We start from the raw sequence: 20536 nt of genomic DNA on the forward strand, positions 1-20536 counted from the left end.
ACAGCCTCTTTCTGCACAAGAGTTCCAGGATTGAGACCTGGAAAAGGGAGGGCCAGATGAAGGCTTGGAGAACCCTTAGATGCTCTTAGAAAGACCTCAGTCCTCTCTTCCTTTTATTTCACTCAGCACTGCTCTCTGCATTCTGGCTGCCCACAACATTGTTCGTTCTCTCTCTCTCTCTCTCTCTCTCTCTCTCTCTCTCTCTCTGTTATTAATTATTTAATTAAATCTTAATTAGGTATATATGATAGCAGAACACATTTTGATTCATTGTATAAATTGCATCACAACTTTTCATTTCTCTGGTTGTACACAATATAGCATTGCACCTTATATGCAGTCATACATGCACTTAGGGTAGTGATGTCCATCTCATTTCAACATCTTTCTTTCCCCCATACCCCCAACCTACCCCACCTTCCCCTGTGCCCAAAGTTTCTCCATTTTTTCCCATGCTCTCCCCCCCCCCATTATGCATCAGCATCCACTTATCAGAGAGAACATTTGGCCTTTAGTTTTTTGGGATTGGCTTACTTTGCTTAGCATGATATTCTCCAACTCCATCCATTTACCTGTAAATGCCATAATTTTATTTTTTAATGCTGAGTAATATTCCGTTGTGTATATATACCACAGTTTCTTTATCCATTCATCTATTGAAGGGCATCTAGGTTAGTTCCATAGTTCAGCTATTGTGAATTGAGCTGCTGTAAACATTAATGTGGCCACATTACCATAGTATGCCATTTGTAAGTCCTTTGGGTATAAACCAAGAGTGGGATACCTAGTGAAATGGTGGTTCCATTCCAAGTTTTCTAAGGAATCTCCAAACTTCTTTCCAGTTTGGTAGCACCAATGTGCAGTCCCACCAGCAATGTATGAGTGTGTCTTTTCCTCCACATCCTCACCAACACTGTTGTTTGTATTCTTGATAACTGCCATTCTGACTGGCTCGAGATGAAATCTTAGAGTAGTTTTGATTTGCATTTCTCTAGTTGCTAAAGATGTTGAACTTTTTTTTATATATTTATTGATCAATTATGTATCATCTTCTGAGAAGTGTCTGTTCAGCTGCTTAGCCCATTTATTGATTGGGTTGTTTGCTTTTTTGAGTTCTGATCCTGGAGATTAGTGCTCTATCAAACTTGCATGTGGCAAAGATTTGATCCCAAAAGGTAGGCTCCCTCTTCACCTCGTTGATTGTTTCTTTTGCTGAGAAGAAGGTTTTTATTTTGAGGCTATTTTCTCATAATTATGCTATTTTTGCTTCTTTGATCTTCAGCCTGTGGGGTCAGAGAAGAGGCAGGAACAGTCTTTGCTTCTCTGCTGCTTACAGATTTTGCTCTATCACTTTACCTGCACACCCCCCCCCACACACACACACACAAAATTCTCCCTAGAATCGTGGCTTCCAGAATACCATGTTTTCAGCCTAATCATCATTCACATGTTCTTGAAGCCATGCTTGACCATCCCCTGGTCTTTCCTCTTTCCTACTTAGGCACTTTCCCTAAATCCTTACCTTCCTGGTGAAATCAATGTAAACATCAGTGATTCTTCCCCAAATCTGGCCCCTCCTTTCCATCACCTGCTCTTCATTATTGGTTTTGAATTCCACCTTGCATGACCCACTCATTCCCTCTATCATATCCTGGACCCTCTCATTATCATTATCTTCCATTGCTAATGTCAATTTTAGGTATCTCACCCTCTGTCGGCCTTTGTCCTTGTTCATTCTTTCTGACACCCTACTTTTGGGTGTGCAAAGTTTCCATCCTGATAATTTTCGATTGTGTTAAATTTCCATTGCTCCTGACCCACCACCTTGTTCCTTGTTTTTCTCTTTATTCAGCTTTTGTCCATGGCCCACTATGGTAGTCAGTCTCTTGAAGATACCTTCAACTCGCTCATCCCTCTTTTCCTTTGTCTTAGTTTCCTTTTAACAATCCAATTCTTCATTCTGTGGTGAAACTAGCAAAGGCTAGAGAATCTGTGGCTCCACTGGCTGGCGTCACTGAACTCATGACCTGCCAACTGCAGGTGCACACTGGAGCTGCTTGGTGAAGTTGCTACCAGTGGCTGAACAATCCACATATCCACTTTCCTCAGGAATGATTTCACGTCTTCACTTCTCTCCTCAAATCCCCAAATCTTCTCATCTTCTTCTCTATTGTTGATGCTGCTTCCTGTTTCATGGAGGAAATAGGTTCAGAGACTCTTCCTTCACAAGCACCCTCCCAGTATCACGGGTGGGCTTGGCTCATCTGTGCCCAAGTGGGTGCAGCCCACACTCCCACCCAAAGCAAGCCCCTCACTTGGTTCTAGATGCTTAGTCTCAGCCACTGTGCAAGCAGCTTATTCCCTGTGTCCGCCTCTATTCTCTCTGCTAGATCATTCCCATCAGCATAAAACTCTGATGGGATGCCTTTCTACAAAAGGAAGCCTCCTCCCTGGCCCCGGCTGTCAATGCTCTGATTTTCATTGTTCTTACAGCCAGGCTCCTCACTGCCGGTAGTTTCTGTTCACTATCCCCCTCCACTTGTAATCTTTTCCCAATAGAATTTTATTTCCACCACCTGTTGAAACCCTCTTTATCAATGTCAACCAGAAGGCTTTTAATGTCTCCCATTGTCACTCCAATGACTTAACTTCTGCCTTCTGAAATTCCAGCATCAAGGCTCATCAAGGCTCAGCCCCCACCTAACAGCAGCATTTGGGAACCTATCAATTTTGTGTTCGGATGTGTTCCTCACAGTCCTTATCTGTAATTATGAAATTCAAGCTGCTCAGAAAACTGAAATGATTTTTGTAACTCATGACAGCAAAACCAGATCTGAACACTGTAGATTCTTTATTTAACCTACTCAGTGGTGATGCTGATACATAACGACGTAGAAAACTGCCATAATTGATGGCAAAGTCAAGCCTCAGACCCTCCTTGGAGGTGTTACATAATATACAGTTTATGCAGAAGAGCACATCAAGCCCCAAGGAATCTAGAAAAACAGTTATGGACCTGGAGTAGAAATGTAAGATTGCATTCAGGAAGATAAATTTATTTGTAACTAGGCATGTTTTGATCATATATTAGTTTACAAAACAATGTTATTTTATGGGAATAAAAATAAACATTGGTTTTATGTTTATTTATATCAAATAACATCTTTAAGATATCATATATCTTAATTTTGCAAGAAACATGTAATTTGTAGTTATTGTATATAATTTAGGTAGATAATAATAAACTTGTCAGAATCTTCGTAAAACACCTGCTTCAAACAGTAATACTTGGAGAATTATTATTTATTCCTAAACGGGAAAATATCTATAGAACTATAATTGTGTTTTTGCATAAAAACAAAGTAATTTTGTTAAGCATATGATATTATTCAATAAAATATTTTGTTGTCATTTAAATTTACAATATAAAATGCAAAATCATAAAGGAGAACTTCAGTTGTTCTATTCAGCAGGCATATTAATCTGGCTACTTTCCATAGTGCTACAAATATTAGCCCTTTTAAATTGTCAAATTGTCTATATAATAGGCAATAATATAATCTACATTACAGATAAAGAAAGCAAGAAAAGAAAGGGTAAATAATTTGCCCAATGTTATTCATGTTGAAAATAGATTTGGTTCAAAATAATATGTATATCCACTGTCCTAATCCAAAGCTAATTGGGCCACAGTAACCCATGAATACTGTTATTTTAAAATAATTTGACTTAAAATAATTTCAGATGTAAATTACAATTTACATGTTAGATCTATTAACTGTGAAATCAAAACTAAAATTGTGTGATTTTTTGTATTACTTCTTAGTGAATAAAACTGGTCATGGTAGACTTTCAAATCATTACATTACTTCTCAGTTAAAAGACATACAGAAATGATGCAGATACCAATGCCATGACAATAAATTGGGACTAAAGAAACTTCTTCCATCAATTGACAAATGTACAATTATGTTTTAACCATACTACTGTTGAGTAAAGCTAATTTTCTTTAATTATTTAAAGTTAAATGGGTAGTAATTAAGATATTTTAAAAATTATTTTAAAAGGGGTACATTTTTATATAAGCAATAATCCTTTATTTGTTGGGGAACCTAATTGGAATAGAAGACAGATATGAAACAAATATTCATGTGTGTGTTTTCATATGTTTTTCTCTTCAATGTTTTACATTGAAAATTTTCTAACCATAGAAAATTTAAGAGTAGTCATTATTAATACTCACATACATTCCACTCATATTCATTAGCATTTTGCAATCTTTGATTGCTGAGCCATTTAAAAACAAGTTGTAGATATTATCACTTATCAATTCCCTAAGTCTTTGGAATGCATTTCCTAAGAATGAGGATATATTCTTGTATAGCTATAATATAATGATTATATCAAAATATTTAACAATGATGCTATAAATTTTTTATATTAATAATAATTTTATATCATTTTCAAATTTTCCCAGTAAGATCTTTTATGGGCTTTTGTTTGTATATTTATTTATTACTTTTTAGCTAGTGTCCAATAAACATTGTGTGTAGAATTTAATTGTCATGTCTCTTTAGTCTTCTGAAATCTAGAACAGTCTTCTGGCATTGTTTTCCTTCATGAAATTGAGATTTTGAAGACTACTTACATGTTAGTTATTTTGAAAAATGTTCCCATATCTGTATTTCTCAAATTATTTCTTGATTAAACATTTTTAGAATAAATTCTATAGTTTTATTATGTATTTCCTCATGGTATCATATCAGGAGGTATATAATGTCACCTTGCTCCATAATTGGTGACACTCAGTTTGATTGATTGGTTAAAGTGGTGTCTACTTTAGTTAAGAAATCAGAGTTACAACTCATTGGTAGTGCACTTTCATAGCATTCATGAGGTCCTGAGATTGATTCCAAGTACAACAAATGTTAAAGAGATTTTGCATCACTATGACCTAACGACATGACAAGAGCAACATAGAGGAGGAAAAACCTATTGTGTCTCATGGTTTCAGAGGTTCAGTCCATTGTTAGCTGACTCCAAAGTTCTTGGCCCTAGGTAAAGTAGAACATCAAGGTGGAAGTGGGTGGTGGAGAAAGAAAGCTCAGGACATGAGGGAAGGAAGGAAGTTTTTCAAACAGGAAATGAAGAAAAGAGAATCTTGGAACATTGGGAAGGAAGAATAAATAGGAGAAATATGATTATATACAAGGGATTTTATATAGTGGTTTTTGAAACAAAAATTACAATGCTATGGGACATTCAAAATAATAGTATTTAAAAGTAAGAAAGGTAAAGGAATTGAAGCAGAAGTAAGGTGTCCACACTTCACTCAAAGTGGTAAATGTTGATACTTACACAACAGTCTCCTGACTTTGAGGACACACTTGTATATATAAATAGAAAGAACAGTCAACTAGGAAATTATGCAAAGAGGTGGACTTGAAAGCACTCTAATTATTGCAAGATGATTGGAGGAGAGGGTAGTGTTTTCAAATAAATGGTGCTGGGACAACTGTATACACACACTCAAAAGAAATTAAAGCAGTTATTTTTAATTTTTGAATCTTAGTGTAGCAGGTTAAAATACTTATCCAATGGCTTACATTTTGTTTGACAATCATGTGTTTTATAAATCAGCAAATAATTACCTGGACTTTTTATTTCTTTTAAAATATCAGAAAATCGATTAATTCTCACATGGAAACAGTTGGTAGGTGCAGAACATAGGGCCTCCTCTTTTAAGTGAGTGTTGGAGTTTTCAGGTTTCCCACACTCACTTGGGAATTTGTTAGTGAATTACCACACATTGTCTCAGAGAGATTCTATGACTGTTATCTTTGGGGAAAATATTAGTTATCTGTCCATCAATTTGCCTAACAGAATACATGAATGAAAAAATTGTAAATTCTCTTTACTCACCTCAACTAATAAATGGTAAATATTTCTTCAGCATGAAGATGGAGCCCAAGACTAAAGGATTAAAACAGCAGCAACAGCAGCATAAGAAACTTCTGGCAACCATGTTTTCTCAGGATTCCTTTGAGTCCATCCACAGCCCTACCCCATCTGTAACAGAAGACGACATTGACAACGAAGATGATGCAATGGAGTTGCTGGGTAACTTTAAAAATTAATAATTTATCTCTGTTTTTTTTCCTCTTGTAAAGTATACAGTGGTTAAGAGGTTTTTAACAAAGTTTTGAATAATTTGTCATAGGAAAAAGGGAACATTTAAACATATTCTTTAGATTAGACTTTCATGAAGTTAAATGTAAAAACCAAATTGAAATCAACTAAGCATGTGAAATATTTATTAGACTGTATTTTGTGCTTTGTATATGCAGCACTTTGCTTTCCGATACATAATCAAGCTTTATTGTGTGTGCAAGTGTGATAAAAATTTAAGTCTGTCTGCATTATTCTCTGATTATAATTCCCTTGATCACACCTATTATCCTTAATATATATCCAAAGTACACATTTCAGTCCTCATCTCAAGATGTCCCTCTGTTATTTTGAGGATGCTTTAGAAAAAAATAGAATAAAGTTGAAACAGGCAGTTAGTAAATTAGTGTTTTATGTGTTCTATAAATGACAGGAACATTTGCAAAGTTTTTAAAGTCTCTTCAGGGTCATTACTTTCATGAAAACTATTAATCTTGTATATATAGAATATCTTTTTATATGTCTTAGTGAAGCATATGTATGTTTTGCTCCTGTATACATTTCTCTTATTTATTCATTTATTGTGGCACAAGGGATTGAACCCAGGGCCTTGTGCATGCTAGGCAAATGCTGTACCACTGAAATACACCCCTAACTCCCCAACATATAGGTAGTTTTTAAATTGATCCTCACTTTGGAAAATCATTTTTTCAAAGGAAGAAAATGAAATTTTATTTTAGAGAGTTAGCCATCTGTAACACAATGTGTTTTTAATTCAGTGATATCAGTTTGTCCATATAAATATTTAAAACAATTTCTGAACTTTTTGTGACAAGATACTACTATATTTAACTGGAAAGAGAAAAATAAGGTAATACTTTGAAAACTTCACATAAGTTTTACATATAAAATATGGAATCCCAGGGGGAAAAAGAAATGTTCCAAAAATAGTTTTTTCTAAATCACATTTCTTGATTTAAAGTGTCAATGGTAGTAAAGTACTTTCATTATAATAAATGATGCATGTCTTCATATTTAGACTTCAGAGGTATTACATAGTCAATAATGGCGGGTTCAAAATGGTTCCTGGTATAATAACTGCATTAGTTCCACCATTAGGGAGACTGTATAGTGGCATTTTTACTACATGCAATTAATAATCTTTCTTTTTCTTTTTTGCATTTTTAAAGCAACTAAGTCTTTCTCCTCACCTCTAAATCATTAGTGTGGTAGATGTGCCAGATGTAGTCACAGTATCTGCATTCAACTTCCATTCAACATTCAATAAACATTTACTGAGCACTTATGTCCTAGGCTGGGCTTGGTCCCGGGGATATAAAAATAAAATAATAATTGTCTGTTTGCAGGAACTTTGCACTCAAAGCACTCAAAATAAAAATGTAAATACATCACTCTTGTGGTGTTTTCTACCTGCAATAATTGGGCTAAGCACCCACTTGCATATAAAGGTGACATTTAATCCAGAAGTGAGGAACAGTGATCAGAGAATGTGTCTTAGACATGCTGATGCCCCTGGTTAGTCCTGAAGGACAAGTAGGAATAAGATTAGTCCGTGTCATGTTGTCATTACTCCTGTAGGTTTGTTCACAGAGATATGGGCTCTTCTGTGACTGGTTCTCTGTTTTGGTCAGTAACAGTGAGGGGGGATGAGACCAAGGGATTCTTGAATGAGACACAGGTTTCTTCTCAGTGCTGGTATCCCCTACATCTCAGCTGCTCTGTTATGACATTTCTTGTTTTCCAACTAGAGGATTGGGTTTTGGAGAATATGTAATGATAAGCAATTCATAATTGTCCTTTGTTAATTCATTATTTTTTCATTTAGACATTTTAGTCTGTGTACTGACCAAGTTTAATATTTCAGTTTGGACTTTCTCTTTGTAATCCCACACATCTCAACAGAGGTTAGTGGTGGAAGAACAATGTTGGTTTCTAAGTTATAAAGTTTCCCTGTGATAACATCGAATGTTCTAAGTCCACTGGACTATTCTACAAATAGTACCATGTACATTTTCTTAGTTTTGAAACTGTTTGTAGAGTAACGGGCAAAATACAAATGTTAAGTTCTTGAAAATTTATGTGATATCAAATTTTAGGGCATAGGACTATTGTAAGATGCAAGAGAGACATTTGGTATTTCAAATATCTTTTTGAATCTATGATATGTTGTAGAATGAGAATGCTAAAACTTATGTGTTTTTTAGGGTTTAACTTGTTATGTATATCAGGATATAACTGGCTAAAATTTTATTTATCATGCATGGGAAGCACTCTGTAAACCTTATGAGGTAATGCATAAGTGAAAGGTATAATTATTACTTAATATTAATATAAACAATGATTATTCCTCAATAAAATAGGTTGACATAAAGGGAAACATTTTTTACTTGTACTAGTAGATATTAGTAAAACTGGTGATTCTTGTTTCAGCCATGAAAATATCTAGCATTGTTAATATATTATTGATTAATAGTTAATTACTCAGTTGTTTAATTGTATATATGTGGATTTCTTTTTTTAACTGTTTTAGGTATATGAAAATATTATATATGGCATCTATAATTTTTAAAATAGAATAAGTGTTCTCTGTAAGATTGTTTTAAATACTGTCTATAAATGCATAGTACAAAAGTAGGTTAATATAATATTAATGCTACCTATCAGGTAATAAAATAGCCAAACTTGTAGAATTTTAATACACAACAGTTTTAAACACCTTGGAAATTGATTCTGTAATTATGAGACATTGAATGATATATCTGACATGTAACCTCAAACCATGTAGTTCTCAAACACAAATGCAAAACATTCTTAAATATTTATGTTGGCAATTAATGGCCACAATGAGTAAAATATTTTACTAAGAATTTTTCTTAAAAATTATAAAAATCTAGACAGGCATGGTGGTGCATGCCCATAATCCCAGTGATTCAGGAGACTGAGGTAGGACAATCACAAGTTCAAAGACATCCTCAGCAACTTAGAAATACCCTAAGCAACTTAGTGAGACCTTATCTCAAAATATAAAAAAATAGAAAGGGCTAGGGATGTGGCTCAGTGGTTAAGTGCCTCTGGGTTCAATGCCTGGTACCAATTTTTTTTTTTTAAAAAAAGATGTATTGAAATCAGTTTTTTTGAAAATATGGTGAAAAGGTGTCATGATAGAAAAAAAGTAATTTATAAAAATTATATTTATTCTATAAATGCATAGTACAAAAGAATTTTTTAAGAATTTTTTAAAATTTTTTAAGAATAAGTGTTCTCTGTAAGATTTAAAAAATTTTGAGGGGCTTCATTAGTTTAAAAGATTTTTCAGTTTGTAAATATGAGCCCATTTTTATTACATTGCATGAATTTATCATCTTATTCTAGTTGAAACTCAAATAGCTATTATGTGTTTGATTTTTTTCCATGTGATTTATTCTGATTTTTATTCATTTTTTAAATCCTCAGAATTATATTTGACAGATACAACTAGCTTTCTACAGATTTTAGTATGAAATATTACTTGTAAAAATTTTTAGGCTTTCTTATAATTGGTGCTGAGGCATATATCTAAAAGTCACATTCCAGAGATGCTTAAAAATAAAAACATTAGTCATGCTTTATGCTTTCCATCCTTAGATCATAATTATATAAAACTAAAATTATATTGCCAACCCAAATAAAATTATTACAAACAGATATCACTTGTTTTAAAATGAGTAATCATGAACAGTTTATAATTATACTGATTATTTTGCTGAATGTCCTCATTGAATTTCTGTAACCTCAATATCATGCCAAATTTTGTAAAATAAAAACTTAATTTGTTAGAGGGACTCATTACCTTAAGGCATTCTTTTGGCAAATTGTTTTACATCCTGATCAACCTTCTAGAAAAAGAATATTCACTGTTGTTTTTTAAAATCAAAGACCCCTTAAAACAAAAAGCTCCCCATCCTTGCAAATTAAGAACACATGTTTCACCTAGTGAAAAATAAATGCTTTTTCTCAATGATGTCAAAATATAAAAAGGAAGGGGACCCTAAATGTTTTCTGAAAAATTATGTATGTATGTATGTAGGTATGTAAGTATGTATGTATGTATGTATCTATCTATCTATCTATCTATCTATCTATCTATGTATCTATCTATCTATGTATCTATCTACATATCTATCTATCTATCTGTCTATAATTTAAGGTATATAGAACACTCTGAAATACAGAGTATCATACAAATGCACTTTTGTCATTTTTTTTTTCTTTTGAGTATTGATGAATAGAACTCTCGGGATGACAAAAACGTTGTCACTTTAAAATGAGGATTAAAAGATTCTTGACAAAAGTCTAAAGATTTTGAAAACTTAAATATGTGTATCCTTCAATATTGTCCATAAGGTTGCTTAAAAACTATATGTAAAGTTATTCAATACAATACAAAAATAATTTAATATAGAATTAGTACATAGTGGAGAATAACATACCCTGACATGTGTTGTTTTAAGATATAAAAATTTTTAAGAACCACTGAAGTTAGTGCTCTAAATCTCAGATACTGATTAAAATAACTTCCCAATTACCTCCATCTGAGTAGGTCTCATCTTGAAATATATGATATTCTAAAAAATTCCAGTAATTATTGTGACTGTCTATGACCACAGTTAACTAGATTATTGAAAATCTACACATGTATTTTTTTTTTTTACTTTTCACTAAATCAATCTGCATAGTTGAAAAAAATAGGACTTTATGAAGATGTATGAAAATATCTTTCACATGCTAAATAGTGTTTTATCCTGGTAAGCCGGTGTTTTACAGTAACAGTCCTGTGAAATGTTCCTCACTACAGAGTTTTCACTTATGTTTCTGAATCCTAACTTCAGCTGTTTTTGGTGCCATCTCTGCCTGCACAAATGCCAAGTGAATGCAGGTTGACGTGTGGCCTTTGAGGAGCTGAACATGGCCCTGTGCTTGCCTTGCCATAATCCAATGATGACATTTGAGAAAATCCATTCAAACACATTCATTAAGCAAGTATAATGCACCTGCTCAGTAAATTGCACTAGTTCATACTAACATATAATACTGGTAATACTGCATCTTACATTTTCTAATAACCATGACCTCTTTGGGGTTTGAGAAGAGGGTGAAGAGTGGGAATGTTTTTCCCATTGAGAACCAAATAAGTTGTAGTTTTCTGACAGCTCTCAATTGTTCTATTCATTCACTCACTCACTCACTCATTCATCCATTCACAGACTTACTAATTTATTAAATGTGTAACTCTCACCTCCAGAGTAACTATCATTATGTTTATGGGAGTCCAAATTTGAACAAACATGGAAGTTTTGACTCCAGGAAGGTGATTTTTAAGGTTTAGTTTCCTTACAAATCATCTGGGGGTTCATTTAAGTACATTGTCCAGTGGTCCCTGCCCCCATTTTTTTGATTCATTAGATTTGGATGAAGCCCATCAATATACATTTTTTTTTCCTACAGGAATGCCCTCCTCCCTTTCTGTAGATTCCATTGCAGGGGATCTGTAGAGCATTCAGGAACCCTAACCTAGTATTTATATTCAGTGAAAATTTTTGTTAGATATAATGTACTGGAAGTGAGGAGGATATTAGAAAGTCTATTTTTTTAACTAAAGATCATGAAATAGACGTTTCTGAGTTAACTAAACTCTTCCAAAGTTGTCCTGGAAACAATGAAGTTTTGCTAACAAACTTTCACTAATGTAGTTTATATCACCTTTTTATCCCTCTTGCTGATATATTTTTACAAGATCATTTGCTTATAGTAGAGGAGTTATAAAGGTTATAAATGATTCTAGCATAAACCTGAGAAATTTTTTTCTTTCTGATTCGATTTTATCATCAGATCATATTAAAACCTTACCATGTTTACTGTGCTTTTCTTACATGTGACTCAGCTGCCCTCCTCATAGCCTTGTAGATGGACTTCTGCTTGGCATTGTTTTCATTTTCCATCCTATTCATTCTTTAATTCTGTTTCTTGTCAACAGAGGATCAGAACATTTGCAAATATAATCAAGGTTTGGAGGTAGACATTGCCCTTTAAATAAATATAATAGCTCATCATATTAAATGATTTACTTTTTTTTTTAGTATTTATTTTTTAGTTCTCGGCAGACACAACATCTTTGTTGGTATGTGGTGCTGAGGATCGAACCCGGGCCGCACGCATGCCAGACGAGCGCGCTACCGCTTGAGCCACATCCCCAGCCCCTAAATGATTTACTTTTATGGAGTTTAATAAGAAATGTTGGGCTTTTTTCCCTGTAAGTTTGTTTTCCAATGGTAAAAGTAGATTATTGTTCATAATTAAATCAATAATTTAGAAATAAAGCCTAAGCCCATAAACAAAATCTTGCCAATGTTTCTTCATCTCAACTGTATACCAGGTGAAAATTTCTTTATTTGCGAGATAGCTGTTTGTAATATATTTGTAGTTAGTAGAGTTGCTTATTTTAATGTATATTTATCATTTTGAATAAGTTACATATTGACTCATAGCAATGATAATGTGTTTTACATGTTTATGCTACTTTTCACTGAGTATTTTGGCAAAGCTGGGGGGCCACCGTGTGATGTGGTCTTTGTGGCCTGTGGTCAAAGCACTGGGCTAAAATTCTAAGACCCAAGTCCAGCCTTCATCCTTTCTCTGCTAGTTTTAACATCTGAGCTACAAGAAATTACTTTTAGTACACTAGTAACAAGTTATGATTCTCATACTCCAAAATAAAAATGTTATACTGATAACATTCCCTGAAATGTTATTAATTTTGGAAGTTGAATAGTTCCTGAAAGTGCTATTACTTTTTTTTTCTTTTTGTCATGGCTAACAGGAATATTGAAAAAAATAATGCTAGATTTTATGCAAAAAAATGCTTTCTTTCAAAAAAATTGATATTCCCTAACCCACCTACATTTCAGGTAGATACAAGCAGAAGAACAAAAGAGTTCCTTTAAATTTGTGCAATTGCCTACTGAGAGTAAAAATTTATGTTTCTTAGGATATAGTAAAAGAGTTGGAGAGAAATCAGGTGAAGCTATAAATGTATTTGCCTGCCAAAATATGTAATAAGTCAGTACAAAGTACTCCATCTCATTTTTTAACATGGATATTTAAACAAAGGTAGACATTTATGTGATTTGGTTTTGGTGTGGAGCAAATTACTCTCCTGTATTTAATTTTCTTGCTTATAAATGTATAATTTCTAGGAGAAAAGAAAAATGTTTTGTGCCTATCCATGTGTTGATATGAAAAAAGTAGAAGTTGGGGAAGGAATAAGAGGAGGAGATACAAAAAAACTAGAAATTTGTACTCTATGTTTATATGCTTCTGTGTAAATAAAGTCACAAATATGTTGAAAATATTTAAGCTTTAAAATTATATTGGTATTATAATATATTGATATATGCTTTCCAATTATATTGATAAATTATATTGATATTATAATATTATATTGATATTTGCTTTCCAATTATATTGATACATATGTACATATTTGAAGTAGCACAATTATGATGGTTCTACATTAATACACTGTATAAGGAAATCTCAACCAAATTAAAAAACAGTGTTAAATATTGTTAGGGTTTTGTTTCTTTTGAAATAAACTTGCCCTTTTTACATATTTAATAAAAAGGTGATGTTGTATTTCAAGATGATTTGTTTAGCTATGTTAATGTTTTTCATATAATTTAGACAAATCTGAATTTTAATATAAGAGACATTTGAAATGGTGCAAAGTCCTAGTTTTATTATATTTTTTCTTGGTTGAAAATGTGCAAAGGAAGTGTAATTAATTCAGTAATTGTTTGCAAATTAACATCAAATTCAACAGTTATTAAAGATATTATATGGATCTTACTGAATTGTTTAAAGTGATTGTATAAATTATAGGCATTTGTTTAGATTTTTATATATGACAATATCATTGACAACTTTCTCATCATCTCTGAATGGAAATGTTAAAATTATCGAAGTTGAATACTTGAATATGCATTCACAAAAGAGTGGCCACAAAACTTGCCAATTATTTTCATCATCTGAGAAACAGTATCTTTTTTGATAAAACTAATTCAAATCTTTTAATATATATTTTATTAACACATTTTTAAAATTCCAAATGTCTAAACTGGTCCTATGTGTGAATTTCTTTTGGAGTGAAAATATATTTTTGTTTTCAAATGTCTTATCTTCCCAATTACCTCCATCTGAGTAGGTCTCATCTTGAAATATATGATATTCTAAAAAATTCCAGTAATTATTGTGACTGTCTATGACCACAGTTAACTAGATTATTGAAAATCTACACATGTATTTTTTTTTTTTACTTTTCACTAAATCAATCTGCATAGTTGAAAAAAATAGGACTTTATGAAGATGTATGAAAATATCTTTCACATGCTAAATAGTGTTTTATCCTGGTAAGCCGGTGTTTTACAGTAACAGTCCTGTGAAATGTTCCTCACTACAGAGTTTTCACTTATGTTTCTGAATCCTAACTTCAGCTGTTTTTGGTGCCATCTCTGCCTGCACAAATGCCAAGTGAATGCAGGTTGACGTGTGGCCTTTGAGGAGCTGAACATGGCCCTGTGCTTGCCTTGCCATAATCCAATGATGACATTTGAGAAAATCCATTCAAACACATTCATTAAGCAAGTATAATGCACCTGCTCAGTAAATTGCACTAGTTCATACTAACATATAATACTGGTAATACTGCATCTTACATTTTCTAATAACCATGACCTCTTTGGGGTTTGAGAAGAGGGTGAAGAGTGGGAATGTTTTTCCCATTGAGAACCAAATAAGTTGTAGTTTTCTGACAGCTCTCAATTGTTCTATTCATTCACTCACTCACTCACTCATTCATCCATTCACAGACTTACTAATTTATTAAATGTGTAACTCTCACCTCCAGAGTAACTATCATTATGTTTATGGGAGTCCAAATTTGAACAAACATGGAAGTTTTGACTCCAGGAAGGTGATTTTTAAGGTTTAGTTTCCTTACAAATCATCTGGGGGTTCATTTAAGTACATTGTCCAGTGGTCCCTGCCCCCATTTTTTTGATTCATTAGATTTGGATGAAGCCCATCAATATACATTTTTTTTTTTCTACAGGAATGTCCTCCTCCCTTTCTGTAGATTCCATTGCAGGGGATCTGTAGAGCATTCAGGAACCCTAACCTAGTATTTATATTCAGTGAAAATTTTTGTTAGATATAATGTACTGGAAGTGAGGAGGATATTAGAAAGTCTATTTTTTTAACTAAAGATCATGAAATAGACGTTTCTGAGTTAACTAAACTCTTCCAAAGTTGTCCTGGAAACAATGAAGTTTTGCTAACAAACTTTCACTAATGTAGTTTATATCACCTTTTTATCCCTCTTGCTGATATATTTTTACAAGATCATTTGCTTATAGTAGAGGAGTTATAAAGGTTATAAATGATTCTAGCATAAACCTGAGAAAATTTTTTCTTTCTGATTCGATTTTATCATCAGATCATATTAAAACCTTACCATGTTTACTGTGCTTTTCTTACATGTGACTCAGCTGCCCTCCTCATAGCCTTGTAGATGGACTTCTGCTTGGCATTGTTTTCATTTTCCATCCTATTCATTCTTTAATTCTGTTTCTTGTCAACAGAGGATCAGAACATTTGCAAATATAATCAAGGTTTGGAGGTAGACATTGCCCTTTAAATAAATATAATAGCTCATCATATTAAATGATTTACTTTTTTTTTTAGTATTTATTTTTTAGTTCTCGGCAGACACAACATCTTTGTTGGTATGTGGTGCTGAGGATCGAACCCGGGCCGCACGCATGCCAGACGAGCGCGCTACCGCTTGAGCCACATCCCCAGCCCCTAAATGATTTACTTTTATGGAGTTTAATAAGAAATGTTGGGCTTTTTTCCCTGTAAGTTTGTTTTCCAATGGTAAAAGTAGATTATTGTTCATAATTAAATCAATAATTTAGAAATAAAGCCTAAACCCATAAACAAAATCTTGCCAATGTTTCTTCATCTCAACTGTATACCAGGTGAAAATTTCTTTATTTGCGAGATAGCTGTTTGTAATATATTTGTAGTTAGTAGAGTTGCTTATTTTAATGTATATTTATCATTTTGAATAAGTTACATATTGACTCATAGCAATGATAATGTGTTTTACATGTTTATGCTACTTTTCACTGAGTATTTTGGCAAAGCTGGGGGGCCACCGTGTGATGTGGTCTTTGTGGCCTGTGGTCAAAGCACTGGGCTAAAATTCTAAGACCCAAGTCCAGCCTTCATCCTTTCTCTGCTAGTTTTAACATCTGAGCTACAAGAAATTACTTTTAGTACACTAGTAACAAGTTATGATTCTCACACTCCAAAATAAAAATGTTATACTGATAACATTCCCTGAAATGTTATTAATTTTGGAAGTTGAATAGTTCCTGAAAGTGCTATTACTTTTTTTTTCTTTTTGTCATGGCTAACAGGAATATTGAAAAAAATAATGCTAGATTTTATGCAAAAAAATGCTTTCTTTCAAAAAAATTGATATTCCCTAACCCACCTACATTTCAGGTAGATACAAGCAGAAGAACAAAAGAGTTCCTTTAAATTTGTGCAATTGCCTACTGAGAGTAAAAATTTATGTTTCTTAGGATATAGTAAAAGAGTTGGAGAGAAATCAGGTGAAGCTATAAATGTATTTGCCTGCCAAAATATGTAATAAGTCAGTACAAAGTACTCCATCTCATTTTTTAACATGGATATTTAAACAAAGGTAGACATTTATGTGATTTGGTTTTGGTGTGGAGCAAATTACTCTCCTGTATTTAATTTTCTTGCTTATAAATGTATAATTTCTAGGAGAAAAGAAAAATGTTTTGTGCCTATCCATGTGTTGATATGAAAAAAGTAGAAGTTGGGGAAGGAATAAGAGGAGGAGATACAAAAAAACTAGAAATTTGTACTCTATGTTTATATGCTTCTGTGTAAATAAAGTCACAAATATGTTGAAAATATTTAAGCTTTAAAATTATATTGGTATTATAATATATTGATATATGCTTTCCAATTATATTGATAAATTATATTGATATTATAATATTATATTGATATTTGCTTTCCAATTATATTGATACATATGTACATATTTGAAGTAGCACAATTATGATGGTTCTACATTAATACACTGTATAAGGAAATCTCAACCAAATTAAAAAACAGTGTTAAATATTGTTAGGGTTTTGTTTCTTTTGAAATAAACTTGCCCTTTTTACATATTTAATAAAAAGGTGATGTTGTATTTCAAGATGATTTGTTTAGCTATGTTAATGTTTTTCATATAATTTAGACAAATCTGAATTTTAATATAAGAGACATTTGAAATGGTGCAAAGTCCTAGTTTTATTATATTTTTTCTTGGTTGAAAATGTGCAAAGGAAGTGTAATTAATTCAGTAATTGTTTGCAAATTAACATCAAATTCAACAGTTATTAAAGATATTATATGGATCTTACTGAATTGTTTAAAGTGATTGTATAAATTATAGGCATTTGTTTAGATTTTTATATATGACAATATCATTGACAACTTTCTCATCATCTCTGAATGGAAATGTTAAAATTATCGAAGTTGAATACTTGAATATGCATTCACAAAAGAGTGGCCACAAAACTTGCCAATTATTTTCATCATCTGAGAAACAGTATCTTTTTTGATAAAACTAATTCAAATCTTTTAATATATATTTTATTAACACATTTTTAAAATTCCAAATGTCTAAACTGGTCCTATGTGTGAATTTCTTTTGGAGTGAAAATATATTTTTGTTTTCAAATGTCTTATCTTCCCAATTACCTCCATCTGAGTAGGTCTCATCTTGAAATATATGATATTCTAAAAAATTCCAGTAATTATTGTGACTGTCTATGACCACAGTTAACTAGATTATTGAAAATCTACACATGTATTTTTTTTTACTTTTCACTAAATCAATCTGCATAGTTGAAAAAAATAGGACTTTATGAAGATGTATGAAAATATCTTTCACATGCTAAATAGTGTTTTATCCTGGTAAGCCGGTGTTTTACAGTAACAGTCCTGTGAAATGTTCCTCACTACAGAGTTTTCACTTATGTTTCTGAATCCTAACTTCAGCTGTTTTTGGTGCCATCTCTGCCTGCACAAATGCCAAGTGAATGCAGGTTGACGTGTGGCCTTTGAGGAGCTGAACATGGCCCTGTGCTTGCCTTGCCATAATCCAATGATGACATTTGAGAAAATCCATTCAAACACATTCATTAAGCAAGTATAATGCACCTGCTCAGTAAATTGCACTAGTTCATACTAACATATAATACTGGTAATACTGCATCTTACATTTTCTAATAACCATGACCTCTTTGGGGTTTGAGAAGAGGGTGAAGAGTGGGAATGTTTTTCCCATTGAGAACCAAATAAGTTGTAGTTTTCTGACAGCTCTCAATTGTTCTATTCATTCACTCACTCACTCACTCATTCATCCATTCACAGACTTACTAATTTATTAAATGTGTAACTCTCACCTCCAGAGTAACTATCATTATGTTTATGGGAGTCCAAATTTGAACAAACATGGAAGTTTTGACTCCAGGAAGGTGATTTTTAAGGTTTAGTTTCCTTACAAATCATCTGGGGGTTCATTTAAGTACATTGTCCAGTGGTCCCTGCCCCCATTTTTTTGATTCATTAGATTTGGATGAAGCCCATCAATATACATTTTTTTTTTCCTACAGGAATGCCCTCCTCCCTTTCTGTAGATTCCATTGCAGGGGATCTGTAGAGCATTCAGGAACCCTAACCTAGTATTTATATTCAGTGAAAATTTTTGTTAGATATAATGTACTGGAAGTGAGGAGGATATTAGAAAGTCTATTTTTTTAACTAAAGATCATGAAATAGACGTTTCTGAGTTAACTAAACTCTTCCAAAGTTGTCCTGGAAACAATGAAGTTTTGCTAACAAACTTTCACTAATGTAGTTTATATCACCTTTTTATCCCTCTTGCTGATATATTTTTACAAGATCATTTGCTTATAGTAGAGGAGTTATAAAGGTTATAAATGATTCTAGCATAAACCTGAGAAATTTTTTTCTTTCTGATTCGATTTTATCATCAGATCATATTAAAACCTTACCATGTTTACTGTGCTTTTCTTACATGTGACTCAGCTGCCCTCCTCATAGCCTTGTAGATGGACTTCTGCTTGGCATTGTTTTCATTTTCCATCCTATTCATTCTTTAATTCTGTTTCTTGTCAACAGAGGATCAGAACATTTGCAAATATAATCAAGGTTTGGAGGTAGACATTGCCCTTTAAATAAATATAATAGCTCATCATATTAAATGATTTACTTTTTTTTTTAGTATTTATTTTTTAGTTCTCGGCAGACACAACATCTTTGTTGGTATGTGGTGCTGAGGATCGAACCCGGGCCGCACGCATGCCAGACGAGCGCGCTACCGCTTGAGCCACATCCCCAGCCCCTAAATGATTTACTTTTATGGAGTTTAATAAGAAATGTTGGGCTTTTTTCCCTGTAAGTTTGTTTTCCAATGGTAAAAGTAGATTATTGTTCATAATTAAATCAATAATTTAGAAATAAAGCCTAAGCCCATAAACAAAATCTTGCCAATGTTTCTTCATCTCAACTGTATACCAGGTGAAAATTTCTTTATTTGCGAGATAGCTGTTTGTAATATATTTGTAGTTAGTAGAGTTGCTTATTTTAATGTATATTTATCATTTTGAATAAGTTACATATTGACTCATAGCAATGATAATGTGTTTTACATGTTTATGCTACTTTTCACTGAGTATTTTGGCAAAGCTGGGGGGCCACCGTGTGATGTGGTCTTTGTGGCCTGTGGTCAAAGCACTGGGCTAAAATTCTAAGACCCAAGTCCAGCCTTCATCCTTTCTCTGCTAGTTTTAACATCTGAGCTACAAGAAATTACTTTTAGTACACTAGTAACAAGTTATGATTCTCATACTCCAAAATAAAAATGTTATACTGATAACATTCCCTGAAATGTTATTAATTTTGGAAGTTGAATAGTTCCTGAAAGTGCTATTACTTTTTTTTTCTTTTTGTCATGGCTAACAGGAATATTGAAAAAAATAATGCTAGATTTTATGCAAAAAAATGCTTTCTTTCAAAAAAATTGATATTCCCTAACCCACCTACATTTCAGGTAGATACAAGCAGAAGAACAAAAGAGTTCCTTTAAATTTGTGCAATTGCCTACTGAGAGTAAAAATTTATGTTTCTTAGGATA

At 32.7% G+C, this 20536-nt stretch overlaps 2 pseudogenes; both read left to right on the plus strand.

The window, feature by feature from the left end:
- LOC144256020 (ruvB-like 1) overlaps positions 1-20536 on the plus strand; it is a 211303-nt pseudogene that overhangs the window by 76568 nt on the left and 114199 nt on the right.
- LOC144255796 (transcriptional repressor protein YY1 pseudogene) overlaps positions 5955-20536 on the plus strand; it is a 115221-nt pseudogene continuing 100639 nt past the window's right edge.

This window comes from Urocitellus parryii, chromosome 7 (assembly GCF_045843805.1).
Source record: "Urocitellus parryii isolate mUroPar1 chromosome 7, mUroPar1.hap1, whole genome shotgun sequence".
Taxonomy (NCBI): Eukaryota; Metazoa; Chordata; class Mammalia; order Rodentia; family Sciuridae; genus Urocitellus; species Urocitellus parryii.